We start from the raw sequence: 13,128 nt of genomic DNA, 5'->3' as shown, positions 1-13,128 counted from the left end.
AGCTCGATAGATACAAGGGGGAGTTTCTGTTGAAACCAACAACTCTTTCTACTTCAGGAAGGCTCCTCCCAATGGGCGGGTCTTACCACAGAACAGTATTAATATCGGAGTTCTCGACCTAAATTCTGTTATTGACAATGACTCTTGGATGAGAGTTGAAACGTCTACTTTTTCAAACTGAGTCCCGATGACTACAACTGAAGCTTTTTCTACTATCTTCCATGGAGATAGATAACTTATTTCCATACTGTGGAACATTTTAGGCAAAGCACATTTCCATTACGGCTGCAAAGATTGATTGACTAATCGTGACTTGTTGACTGTAAAGAATAAACATTCAGTAATTGTGATTGATAATTGTTCATTGGTATATAACTCTAAAACACATGGCTTTTTATAACAAATAAGTGGCATTGTCAAATTGTCAAAAAACAAACAAGCCACAAAACCTGTCAATAATAGACTTAATTTGTAAATATTCTCTATCTAAAAGCCTTTGTTGATGATAAAGTTTCACTGCACAATAAAAATGATAGTTTAGGCAAAAAGAAACATGTTGCTGACAAGTCGATTACTAAAATAATCTATTGACATAGTGTACCTTTAATAGCACCACCAATCTAAATGTTGTATTCATGGGTTTCAAGCTATGGCAACTGTCTCCATATAGCAATTCAAATCAAAATAGAATATATTTTTTATTGGGAAAGATCCTTACAAAATCCTTAAAACCAGCACGGAATAATTTGCCCAAAACCCATGTTCAACCCTTTAGCTCCTGTGTGTACCGTTTATGTGTTCACGAGCAAGACACTTGGCCCTCCTCGCCTTCAGTGTTCGCTGGTGGATCAGTGAGTGTGATGTCTGTGGGCTGACACACATGCAGCTTTAGTGCCTGTATTTGCCTGAGCAGTGTGATGTTCTCTTCTCTCCCTAAAATGGAGATGCAGAGAGGCGCTGTGGGACTGAATCCTCTCCACAGGGGTGTGAACTGAACCAGGAGCCTGTGAACCAACGTCACTGCACTTCCTCTGCCATTTCAGACAGCACCCCAGGGCCCCCGCCACCAGCGCTGCCACGTGTACACTAACTGTCCACTCAGGGACCAAAGAGGGTGAAGCGCTAACTCTGTTTTAGGCCCATATTCTGCAAATAGGTTGCTCCCACAGAGGCAGATAATTGGCGTGATGTCTTAGGGGCACGAGCAGGAGGAGGGGGGAAAGTTTAATGCCAGGCCTCCACAGGAAGTAGCGGATCCTGAATGCCACTGGCCATGTTCTCGGGACGAAGGGTGGTTAGCAAATCACTGCGCGAGCCAATGGAAATGATACAGCAGGTTGGGGCTGATAATAGCTTCATGTGCAGAGCTGGAAGAAGAACACGGACACAATTACTGATCTTTTTTGACAACCTTGGTACTCAATGTGCTTTTAATCATGGGGCAGTCACACACAAAAACAGGCACATAGTGGATGGCTACATGAGGAGTTGGTGAAATATCTTGCCCAAGGACACAACAGATGCACTTGGATAAATAAATAAATAGTTTTAAAAAATCCACTCGGTTTTTTGTCCAAGAATCAGGTATTCAACTCTAATAGTTGTAGAGTTATGCCCTCTCCTTACAGTTGAGTGACTGTTTAGTGGTTATAGCCAGAGGCAGCACTTGTCCCTTGAGGGGCTTTTCACACAGAAAAAACAAAGGACACAGATATATGTACCAGACCTGTCTCTAGTGCCGCTTCACAGATTGAAATATTTTACTGTTATTTGTGAATGGATTTTAATATGGAGTATGCATTGATAATAATACCACACATAATACCAAACATACAATGCATAGCCTACATTGTGGCTGATGAGTTAATCTCCAGCTATAATGTTAATGTGGCTGCCTGTCTGGCCTGATACGTCTCCATTGTTGGATCACATTCAGAGAAATTAGTCACACTCTCATCCAATGGGCCTCAACGCTGAAGCTCCCAGGCTATTCTGTGTAAAGAGAGAGAGAGAGGGGGGAGAGAGAGAGAGAGAGAGGAGAGAGAGAGAGAGAGAGAGAGAGAGAGAGAGAGAGAGAGAGAGAGAGAGAGAGAGAAGAAAGAAAGAGAAGAGAAGAGAGGGACAGAGAGAGATAAGAGAGAGAAAGAGAGAGAGAGACAGACAGACAGACAGACAGAGAAACAGAGACAGACAGAAGAGAGATAAAGAGAGATAGAAGAGGGATAGAAGAGAGGAAGGAGAGAGAGAGGTATGAGAGAGAGGGATGAGAGAGAGGTAGAGCGAGAAAGAAGGGGAAGGATGGAAAAAAAAGGGAAAAGAGGGTGTAGGAGAAAGAGAAAGGAGACAATAGAGGAAGGGTTAGTGTTAGGGGCCAAAGAGGGGTAGAAAGAGAGAGAGAGAGAGAGCGAGAGAGAGAGAAAGAGAGAGAGAGAAAGAGAGAGAGAGACATATTGTCTTCTCTTGTCAGAGGGCTTAGACCACATTAGTCATACGTGCAGTCGCTGGTGGCAGAGGCTCGACCTTTTATTCCCTTTGTGAGCAAGAAAATGTTTTACATCAGTATTTTTGTGACATGTATTTTAGCTTTATTATTTTACAATAAGAGCAGTGTAATACGTTGAGAATGTAAGAACATTTGTATGTAAATGATGCACGTTGAGGAAGTAATAGGTCAAGCACTTCAACAATCCATTATTTTTACCAGGAAGACCGTTTATAACAATTCTATGTCACTTCCTAAAGGAAGGACATCTGGCTTTATCCGCTAAATAACCTGCAAAGTTGACTTTGAATGAAAATAGGTGTCATCATCGTGCTGCCCGGTGGCTGAGTGGTTAAGGCACAGCTCACACATGCCAGGTTCCAAGTGCAGCCGGCCATGTTGTGAGTTTGAATCCCGACAATGTGCTGCATGTCCTCCCTTCTCTCTCATCCCCCATTTCACACTGGCCTTTATTTAAAAAAAAGATATTACATTGATATATAAAATTGTACACGTTTCATTCCATTGCACCAAATGTTTGTCTGGACATTTCAGCGATTAAGGGACATTTACAACTGCAATTCTTCCAATAGAATCACAATAAATATGCAAATGCAATGTTAAGCCTAAATATATGCCCCTCTTTGCCATTTAATTATTTTATGTTGTTGTTAATAATTGAGAGTAATCTTAAGATGATCTATTTCAAATATATACATTCATTTAAAGCTGCTCGAGGTCTCCACAGATCTGACCTGTAACTTCTAGATAGAGAGTGACATTCAACAAACAACAAATGACTCTCCACCAGAAAAATGACAAAGCTTACCCTGAAAATATGAATGTTCACTTAATAAAAATGAGGTAGAACTTTTGCAGAGTCACTGATGTTTTTCTCAGTGGCGTCTGTCGGAGCAGCAGCTGGTACAAGGACGCTGAGGTCACAAGTGGATGTTGTAACGCACGACCCGAGCATGGTGACACTTTAAAAGGCAGAGCACTAAATGAATGTGGATCTACTTAACTCTAGGAACCTACAATCACAAACTCCTCTGATGCGTGCCATTATTTTGTTGTATTATTGTATATCTAATATGTAGCTATTGCTTTAAAGGGCTTATTGTTCCTCAAACGCCTGAAAAAATGAGCCCTAATTAAAAGTGATGCTGTACAAACAATTGGCTGGAACATTTGTGAAGCTGAGACTTAGTAGTTTTGGTCTCTGATGTCGGTTTTACTCTAATTATTGGAGGAGACAAGCTCTGCACAGAGGAAATCAGATTCTAAATTCTGCCTAGATTTTCTTTGCTAAATATATGAATGAGTAAAGCTGGTTTCAGGAGGGATCGGTTGATTGACAGCATTTGTTGGGTTTTGATCTTTTGTTTTTAAAAGCAGAAGGTAAATTCCCAAAAAAATAGTTTTAGGGACTAAAAAAGCAAAAACGTCCAAAGCTGAATTCATATACAAGTTTTAAGAATTTTAAATATTATTTTAGAGTCGTTTTTTTGAGTACAAACTGCGGAGAACCATCGTCTTACCCAGAGATCGTCACGTTATCCCGGCGGACATGCTCATTTTTACCCTCCATCCCTTTTAGGGAAATGGGAGGTTTTGTCTATAGGAGTTTTTGTTTATAAGAGTTCTTCTATTGAGAGTGTTTTTTAAACTTCCTATATTCTGTGATCCGTCCTTTTCCTCTGTATCTGCTACGTTGTATCAATTTCCCCATGTGTGGACAATAAAGGATTATCTTATCTTATCTTATCTTATCTGACCTTGATTCATCCCAGAATGATTGATTTGACTGGAAATAAGTGGGTAACAGCTTAGTTTTTTATTTTCAGCATATCAAGTGGTTTGAGAGTTCACTTTTATCAAATCAAATCGATTTATTTTTGTAAGGCCCAAAATCACAACAACAGTTGCCTCTGAGGGCCACAGGGAGAAATGAATCAACAATGTCTGTGGTGGCGATGAAGTCAGACAATGTCTGTGGTGGCGAGGGACGATGTCCCAGGGTCCTCTGTCCTTAGACTCTCCTTCTCGGCCAGGAAAAACTACAAAAAAACCTCTTTGGGGAAAAAAGCGTAGAAACCTAGAGGAGTTCCAGGAGTTTTATCAGACGTTCTATAGTGTAAAGGGTCCTGCATGGTCTTTCATATTAAGGAGTTTATGTTTTCAGTAAAGACTTTTGTTTCCACTGTAAAGGACTTTGGCAATGCAAAGTGTGTGTTTGAATGATTATTCACAGATAAACTTACCCAGTTTTATTACAGTCAAGCCCCTTTGTATTTTGAACCGAGCAAGTAGTGTTTATTCTGATCTCCAAATCTACTGTCTCAGTGGACTTGAGGTGTTGAGCCCTCAGAGATCTGTCCACAAAAAGGTCTAACCCAATGGCAACATGTTTAGCATTGAGCAGAACAGCATGGTCAGACCTTTAGAAGTAGCTCATTCATGTTTCAGAGTCCTATCACTGAGGAAATGCACCTCACCAGATTAGAGTGCGTTTTTCCTCAATTGATGAAGACAGAAGGAAAACAAATCCATCCTCGTCTCCAACATAGAGCTATTTACAGCGTTTACTGTTGAGCGGCATTGCACAGAAAGCAGACTACATCTCATTCTACCTGCATGCATAATATTCAGACATTAAGCCAAGTGTGGTCTTCTTCTCAGTGCTCTGGGGAATAAAAACAGCTGCTTCATGTTGTAAGAGTGTTTTTTGATGCATGAGAAAGAGCTGGAAGTGGTACAAAATCTCACCTGACAAAAACTTGATTGGTTAAAGTGTATGACAGGTTACAATATATTTATATTCAAGACTTTTAAGACATGTGTGAAAGATGTGACATACATATCCAGTTCTGTTAGCAACCATAAACAAGCCTAATGTATAAGCAGTGAAGTAAAACTATGAAAAATATGACGACTGAACAAAATAATGCTTAGAAAAAATTATATGCAAATTAAGTGATTGTTTTTTTTATTATGAATTATTATTAGAATTATTATTTTGTATGATTCGAAATATCAAACCAATGTGTCAATAAAAAGCTAGAAAGTCCCTTGTTTGATTACTGGGGGATTGGCCTTTATGTTTAAATGTTCTCCCAGTGTCTGCAGTTTATGGGAGCCTGGGTTCCTCTGTCACTAACAATATTTACAATACGATCCCCTCTGAGCCTGGACTCATCTTAAAAAGCAAAATAAATCAATTATTTTATGGACACTATTACGACTTTTTTATGGCGTACTATTGCACTGGGTTGGCCATAATTATGATAATAAATCCATGGTGATAATATCCACATAATGCACAAATGTACTTTTCCTTTAGACCAGTTTTATGTCACACTTGTTATTATAGCCTGTGTTCAATCACCACAAACTGCAAGCAAACTGTAAAAGCGACTGTCCAATCTCAGACAGGAAGGTGCCACCTCCAGTTCCATATTTCTCCTTTCTCTGGAGCTGGAGATGTATGACCACTGCATTTTACTGCTGCTCGGAACCTCTCTGCTCCTCTGCGCTTCATCTTACATTTATTTGTCACCAACTTTATTCAGCTAGATTTTGTATGCTGGATTCAAATAAAAGTAAATGCTGCATGGTCAGAAATAAATAGATTGGAGGATTTCAACGTAGTTTATTGTTTCTTTGTATATTTGCTCTGTTTGGTTCTGGATTTTTGGACAAACTTTATTGATCCGCAGGAACAATAACTTGGACACCACTGCTCACACACGTTGTAATAAAATAACCAGATGAACATAAATAAGTGGCAACAAAACATTAAAGATGAATAAAATAGGGAAAAAAGACATTTAAAATAAGGTTCCTGTTATTGTTTATTTTATTTGTAATTTCATTGTTATAATTGTTGTTTAGTCTTGTAATTGTGGTTAACTTTGTTTAGTGTTGTTGCTTTATTCCTTGCATCAAATGTGATATGATTATGGATTGATTTGTCACGAAAATGTTGAATAAAACAAGAAAAGAAAAGTCTAAGAAAATGCACCCTTCCTCATCCAACAGAAATCCCACTCTTCTCTATTTACATAACGTTATTTTTAGTCTCTTACTTATAAAATCAGTTCGAATCACACGAGCATCTCACCCTCTGTGTCACACGTAGGTCTATATGTGCTACACGTCCAGATTTTCACAAGACGTCACCGCCACGTCACGCACAGGACGTCTTTTTCACCTTCCACCTCTAAATAGTAGTTTCAAACGCCTCCTCACGGGCTGCCATCTGCTCTGGTTCATTCATAATCTGACAGGACGCGAGCGATTCCGCGCGGAACGCAATCTGAGCCCAATCAAACCCGCGCGCCCGCGAGAGGGGCTCAGATGGCGGAGCGCAACTTTTACAAGCCTAATTAAGAATCCGATTGAGCTGCTGCTGCTGCTGCTGCTGCTGCAACACGATCGTCTCCATTTGTTTTCCGTCCACGACTCCGCGACCCTGCCAATGCTCCTGTCTGTTTTTAATTCACGGTGCGCACTCCGACACCGCACACGCTCCGCGCCGCCGCCGCCGCTGCGTCTGCCCTGCGTGCGCATCGTGATTCACCAACCACCGTTTGCTCGTGAGCGTCTTTCTGGACTCCTCTCGTGAGTTCATACTCCTCCGACGCGGATCTGACTGTTCGTCGTGGGCCCTTGGATGCCCCCACCTCCACACCCCCCCCCCCCCCCACACACACCCCCCCCCCCCCACACACACACAACACCTCAATCCACCTCCTCTCTCTCTCTCTCTCTCTCTCTCTCTCTCTCTCTGTGTGTCTCTGTCTCTCTCTCCATCTCTCATCTCCATCCTCTTCTCTCTCCTCATCTCGCGTCTCGGCGGTGCGGCAGCTGCAAACCCGGCATCAGCCTCTTTCCCCCGTCGCCAACAACGATCGGACCTCAGCGCCGGCGGGACAGTGGATGGAAGATTGGACGTGACCGCAGCGGAATGACGCCATACATCTAAAAGGATAACGGGGAAATTACCGCGCGTCAGTCAGTCGTTCCCGGAGCGTCTTGTTTACCTTGCCAACAGCTGGTTACAGTGATAACGCGGCCGACATGGAAAGAGCTGGATAAAAAAAACAGAAAACTCTACTGTACATTGTATGAGCGACCCCGTCTGTGCTTGGTTCCACGCACACCGAAAAGGTAAGATTGTTAATGGCACGTTTACTGGCTTTTTACAGCGGGCGTTGCGGCTTTCCCTCAAAAAAGACGCACGGTTTTAAAACGTACATGAGCCTGCAGTGTGCCATAATGTCTGCCAATGTCTATAGCACCCTCACCTGAGAGAAAGCGCGTGAAGGAATTGTCATTTTACGCAGAGATGTCCTGTCAATCTTGTCTTTTCGTCATAAATCCAAGAGATAAACGGTTGCTAGGAACTCTTTCTACCCACAACTTAACTTTGATAACAGCTTAAGCTATGACAAATCGTTATTTCTCACCTCAAAATTATTCTCCTTGGACAATCTGAAAGAAAAACGTGTCTTCAGAGGACAAACTGGTGTTGGTTGGCTATTGCTGACCAGATTTTTTGAATCAATCATAACCATTACGCACGCAACGATTCAGGTGTTTCATCATACTGTGCATATGACACCATCCAATCCCTTTGAAACCACCACTGTCATGAATGTGTAAGAGGTAGATGCAGCCACAGTCTTTTATACCTCTGCGATTTTCATTAATAGATCTTGTCTCCATGTTTTTTTATTTGAGGCACTGTGTTGAAACAAAGGTATCAATTAAACGCTTATTTTAGTCCCCAAAAAATTGCCGTGTGGTTGAATGGCAGCACAAATCTGTTAAGAATGTCAGTGTAACAGGCAGTGATTGACAAGTGTGGCCGTTAAGTGTGGGCTCATTGCAGAAACAGCGATTATGTAATATTAATCCGAGTATGTTTTATATAGGAGCGCGTAGTGGGCATTACTCACAGTTACAGCCGGTGCTTGTGCAGGCTTGGGGGTGTCCTGTGTGAACGTAGGGTTATAAAAGTGTCAATGTCACCGGAGCTGTTTCAGAGTCACCGAAGGAGTGAGGAGTTTGGAAGGAAACCCACTGGAGCCGTGCCAGGGTGGTGGGTGTAAGAAAACGGGCTTAGTCAGACCGACTGTTGGCTCCGATCAGCTAACCTGTGCTGTGAAATGTATAATGACGCTAGGGGTGAATTGACACTCCGGATTATTCCAGAGAGGTTCTTAGAGTGTTAAAGTAGTCGTTGTAAGACTTACCTCTGTCTTTTAAGTAGGATTTTGTATGGGTTTGGACGTATTTTTTTTCAAATTCATTGCTTGTATTTCAGTTTATCAGCATTTGCTATTAGATTGAAGCTAAAATAATTGGTATTGTTCATCACTAGTTCACGCTTCCCTGTGATTGGTCAAATCCCTCGCTCAGAAACAAACCAATGACAAACCAATAAGAGTTGTTGGAGTCTGCGTCCTTATCATCTCACATTAAAATGACCTTTGATGTAAATAGTTCCCTTCAAGATTGCATTACTTCTTCACTCTCTCGATCTTTACCGTTTAAAATTTTAGGTTTGTGAAGCCAAACCTAAACAAATAATGATAAGGTTCCACATTTGTGTGTTTCTATTCTGGATGTTTCTTTCAAAAACGGTGAATCACCCACAGAGTAATGCAGGCTCTGCCCACCATTTGATTAGATGATGAGAAAAATCTAAAACCTCACGCTAAACACACTACATTCAATAATATACAAGGTGGGTAAGGACCCCAAGTACTAGAGTCACAGCTGCTCCACTTAACCAAGACCAATCCAGGCAAGAATAAGCCACAATCATTTGAACATAATACATTTATTTGCATAATGATTTGCCATGCGTGATAATGGCTGTCACTCTGCAACCCTCTCTATTTACCCACAACCGACACGTCTGCTCATCTGACCATCACTCACTCATACACACACCATATTCGTACAATATGGGTTAAGTGTCTTGCTCAAGCACACAACAACAGTCGAAGCTGAGATAGAACCACCAACTTATAAGATGGCCACATTAACATGGTATTAAAATGTGCCAGAATAAACCAAAAGACCAAACCAGACACCATGGTTACCCACAACCTTATCCTCTAAACGTATTTTTAGAGTTAACAGTTTCTAAACACATTCCCAGCATTATAATTATTCACCTAAATTAGTTTATAACAGTTAAAGCAACTATAGCAACCCTCACTACAGTAAACGATGTGATAAAAAAAGTGTTTTAATTAGAGGCAGACAGCGCACAGCAGTTCTATTTTGACAATAAGAGCTGCTTACTTGATACATTACTACATCAAAAGAACAGGCTACAGTCCCTTTAATGTATTTGCATATTGATTTGCCGGGAGTGTTAATGGTTGTCTCTCTCTGTTTACTCATTATTACATTTTCTTACAGACTGTATGGACTTTCAGGCTTATCCCAGTTTTAAAAACACACACAAGAAAGAGCTTTTTGAACCATGCAAAGGGCTAACCACTGTCTGTACAGGCCTGATAATGAGCTTGGTGGTGTTTGGAGATTTCCACTTATTTAAAACAGAAGAAAAGTCTTTGTGCATAACCTCGAGTTGCACCGCTTCCACATTACAAAGCTCTACGAAGTATGACTGCAGCGTTCACATGAGAAGAGAGAGAGCAGGGATGTCACAAGGTATCGCTCTAATTGGCATTTCACTTCTTTCTTGTTCCATCTTTATTTATTTTCTCATCCCTTTTATTTTCCTATAAGCCCCTGCCACATATCCAACGCAAACACTTCCCTCTGTAAATTGTGTGCATGGGGTCATTCGTCATACACAACAAGGTAATTACAGAGTGGTGGCTTCAGCAGATTTCCATGTCAGTCGTCATGCTACACTGTATAAGAGAAGGTTGTTTCAATGTGAGTGCTACTTCTGCAGAGGATTTAGTTTAAAATGAGACCTTTTATGTGATTTTTCTTCTCCAGTATATATACCTGATTTAGTTGTTTCGTTACTGGTTTTATTACCAATTAGAATCTTAGTATCAATTATATTTCCCTTTTTACAATAAATATGAATAGAATCCTTATAACTGGGTTTAGATCCTAGAATATGAATGCTGACTATTTTTAATGTAACATATATATACAATATCTGTCGGTGATATTATTATGACTAATGAATATCAGCAACAGATAGTATCAGATCAATTCTTATGTGAATGCTTTTTCCCCAAAGTTCCTCCTAAACTGCTCCACTATTCTACTATTCATAGTGTGTTGACGATATGTTAATGACATTGCGAAGATAGTTTGTTTATATGACACACATTTAGAAATACCGTATTTTCCGGACTATAAGTTGCACCAGCCAAAAAATGCATAATAGAGAAGAAAAAAACATATATAAGTTGCACTGGAGTGTGGGTGTCACATAAGTACAAGTGTGAAAATTGCAAATAATATCACATATAAGTTGCTCCGGAGTATAAGTATATAAATATAAGTATGAGTTGCACTCCGGCCAAAACTGGTGCGACTTATAGTCCGGAAAATACGGTACTATAATTTTTTGTTTTTGTATTTCTTTTTGTAGTTGACAAACTATGTCATACATATACAAATTACCTTGACCAAATGATCTGTATTCATAAGGTGCAACTGAATATTTTGTGACAGATGCTAACATATGGTTTATTTATGGGTCAATTTTTGGAACAAAGCTGAATGCTTTATTATTGGATCTGTTGAGGTGAAACACTTTAATGTGCACTACATATTTTTTTAATGCAGGGTCTGATATTTCTTTTCCTGGAATGTTTCACAGGATGACATTACATTTTCCAATCTCATGGAAACAAGCAGGTGACAGCACCAGGCGTACAGGTTATATCTGTGGAGAGGCAAGCTCGCTCATTAGAATTCATGTTTTTCCACCTGTATATACTTTAGGCCTGTGATTATGGCGACAGTCATTTGGTCAAGTTTTCATCCTTTGAAGGTCAGTGGTTCCAATCCCTCTCTTGGCAGAGCGGTAACGATCCACTGGCCACAGGTTGCCGGTGCAATTCCAACTTCCACTGATGAATACTGTTATTATGTCCTTGGGCAAGACACTTATCTCACCTCGTCCCAGTGTCTGCGTACACTGTGGGGGAACGGGTCCTTGATGTAAAGCACTTAAGGTAGAAAAGTGCTATAAATGTGACCATTTCCCATGACCATTTATCATACCAGCGTGAAAACCTGTCTGTATACACACTACCTCTGATCTCAAGAGGTCTAATGTCTAAAGACAGGACTAATATAAGACTAAACCAATCTAAGTGTAATTCAACTGGTACCCCAGAATTAACCCTAAATGGTGGAACTAAAAGAAAAACAAATATAATGTATTACTGGAAATACAAAGGCTCTTGAGTACCAGTCTATGCTGTTACTGCCCTTCATGATATATTTTTAGCACTGATACAGACTATTTTCAATCCCAGTTTTGGTTTCTTGACTCGCTTAAGTATTATGTCATAGAAAGCACAAGGCCCATTGCTCTAAATTGTTTCTGTATTTACCATAGCAACAGTGTTACTTCAGCTCAGAATAAGAGCGCTCTGAACTTAGCCATGTGTACACTTCCTCCTTATCACTGCGAGAGTGTCTTACTGCCCCATCTGCTGTGTTATTGTCTCGTCACTGTCTTCTCTTCACAGAAATGGCAAAAAATTCCACTTTTGACTTTAATCCCAAGCTCTTCTTGATCTCATTGGGGTAATTTTAGAAAGCAATGCCGGTCGTCTGTTTGACAACAGCTGGAAGTATTCGAAGTAGGAATTAGAAATAAAAGTTTTCAATGTAATGTTTGTCAAAAAGTAAAATTATGGTGCTGCTACTTTGACATAATTTCAATCTACCACCTTTCCTTCTAACTACAACTACTACCAATTAGTGGAAAAGCAGATCAAGTGAAGCTGTGGGCTCACAAAAATGTTCAAAAGTCTTAAAAACACAGGTGCTCTTCAAGGATCAGGCTGACAACTTGAGAAATACCGCACGTTGAAAGCTGAACACATACTGTTTGTCCTGAACAAAAGAGAACCAAGAATCAGCAGCGGCTGGTCCATTAAGGGCGCTGGGGCGCCGCCCCCCCTGTCAATGTACGTCAATTTCTTTTGTGTCTAAAAACAATATAATTTATTCAAAAATATGTTATATTCTTATTAGTGTAAATGTGTAAAATAATAATATATATCCATATATATATCTATAAATAGATATAGATTAGCGACTGATGGGCGCTCCAGAAAGCGCCCTTTTGAACGTAGTAGTTACGCCATGGAGCTACGCTTTTTACGCTAGAGACAGAGGCATGTGCGCGCGCCTATGCGAAAGTGCCACACACGCCGTGTTTTCCGTGTTTACGTCTTAAAACTGCATCTGCAGACGTCTGTGTACAAAAGGTACGTCCAAAATGACTCAGAATGAGCTACTCAACTGTTTGCTGGCTTTATTCGTGTTGAAAGCGGCTGATTTCGTATCGAGTCGAGACATGTGATCTGTCAAACTCCGTGCTACGTTACCATGACAACAAACACGCAGTTTTTTTTTTAGTTTATTACTTGCATAAGGCTAACGCTAAGTATTAA

The 13,128-nt window shown here is 40.4% G+C and overlaps 2 protein-coding genes across 5 annotated transcripts in view; both read left to right on the top strand.

Moving 5' to 3' along the window:
• The window catches only part of LOC140362888 (6-phosphofructo-2-kinase/fructose-2,6-bisphosphatase 2-like), a 144,159-nt gene that overhangs the window by 8,594 nt on the left and 122,437 nt on the right, over positions 1 to 13,128 (top strand). The window lies entirely within an intron of this gene.
• The window catches only part of dlgap4a (discs, large (Drosophila) homolog-associated protein 4a), a 108,022-nt gene continuing 102,301 nt past the window's right edge, over positions 7,408 to 13,128 (top strand). For all 4 annotated transcript variants that reach the window (XM_072449163.1, XM_072449164.1, XM_072449161.1 and 1 more), the window contains exon 1: positions 7,408 to 7,654. The gene's annotated coding sequence lies outside the window, so the exon portion shown is untranslated. The remainder of the gene's footprint in view (positions 7,655 to 13,128) is intronic.

The sequence above is a fragment of the Eucyclogobius newberryi genome, unplaced genomic scaffold, assembly GCF_026437365.1.
Source record: "Eucyclogobius newberryi isolate DKJ021-1_F unplaced genomic scaffold, fEucNew1.0.hap1 SCAF_17, whole genome shotgun sequence".
Taxonomy (NCBI): Eukaryota; Metazoa; Chordata; class Actinopteri; order Gobiiformes; family Gobiidae; genus Eucyclogobius; species Eucyclogobius newberryi.
Note: the sequence above shows the minus strand (reverse complement) of the source record. Positions and strands in the feature narration are given on the sequence as shown.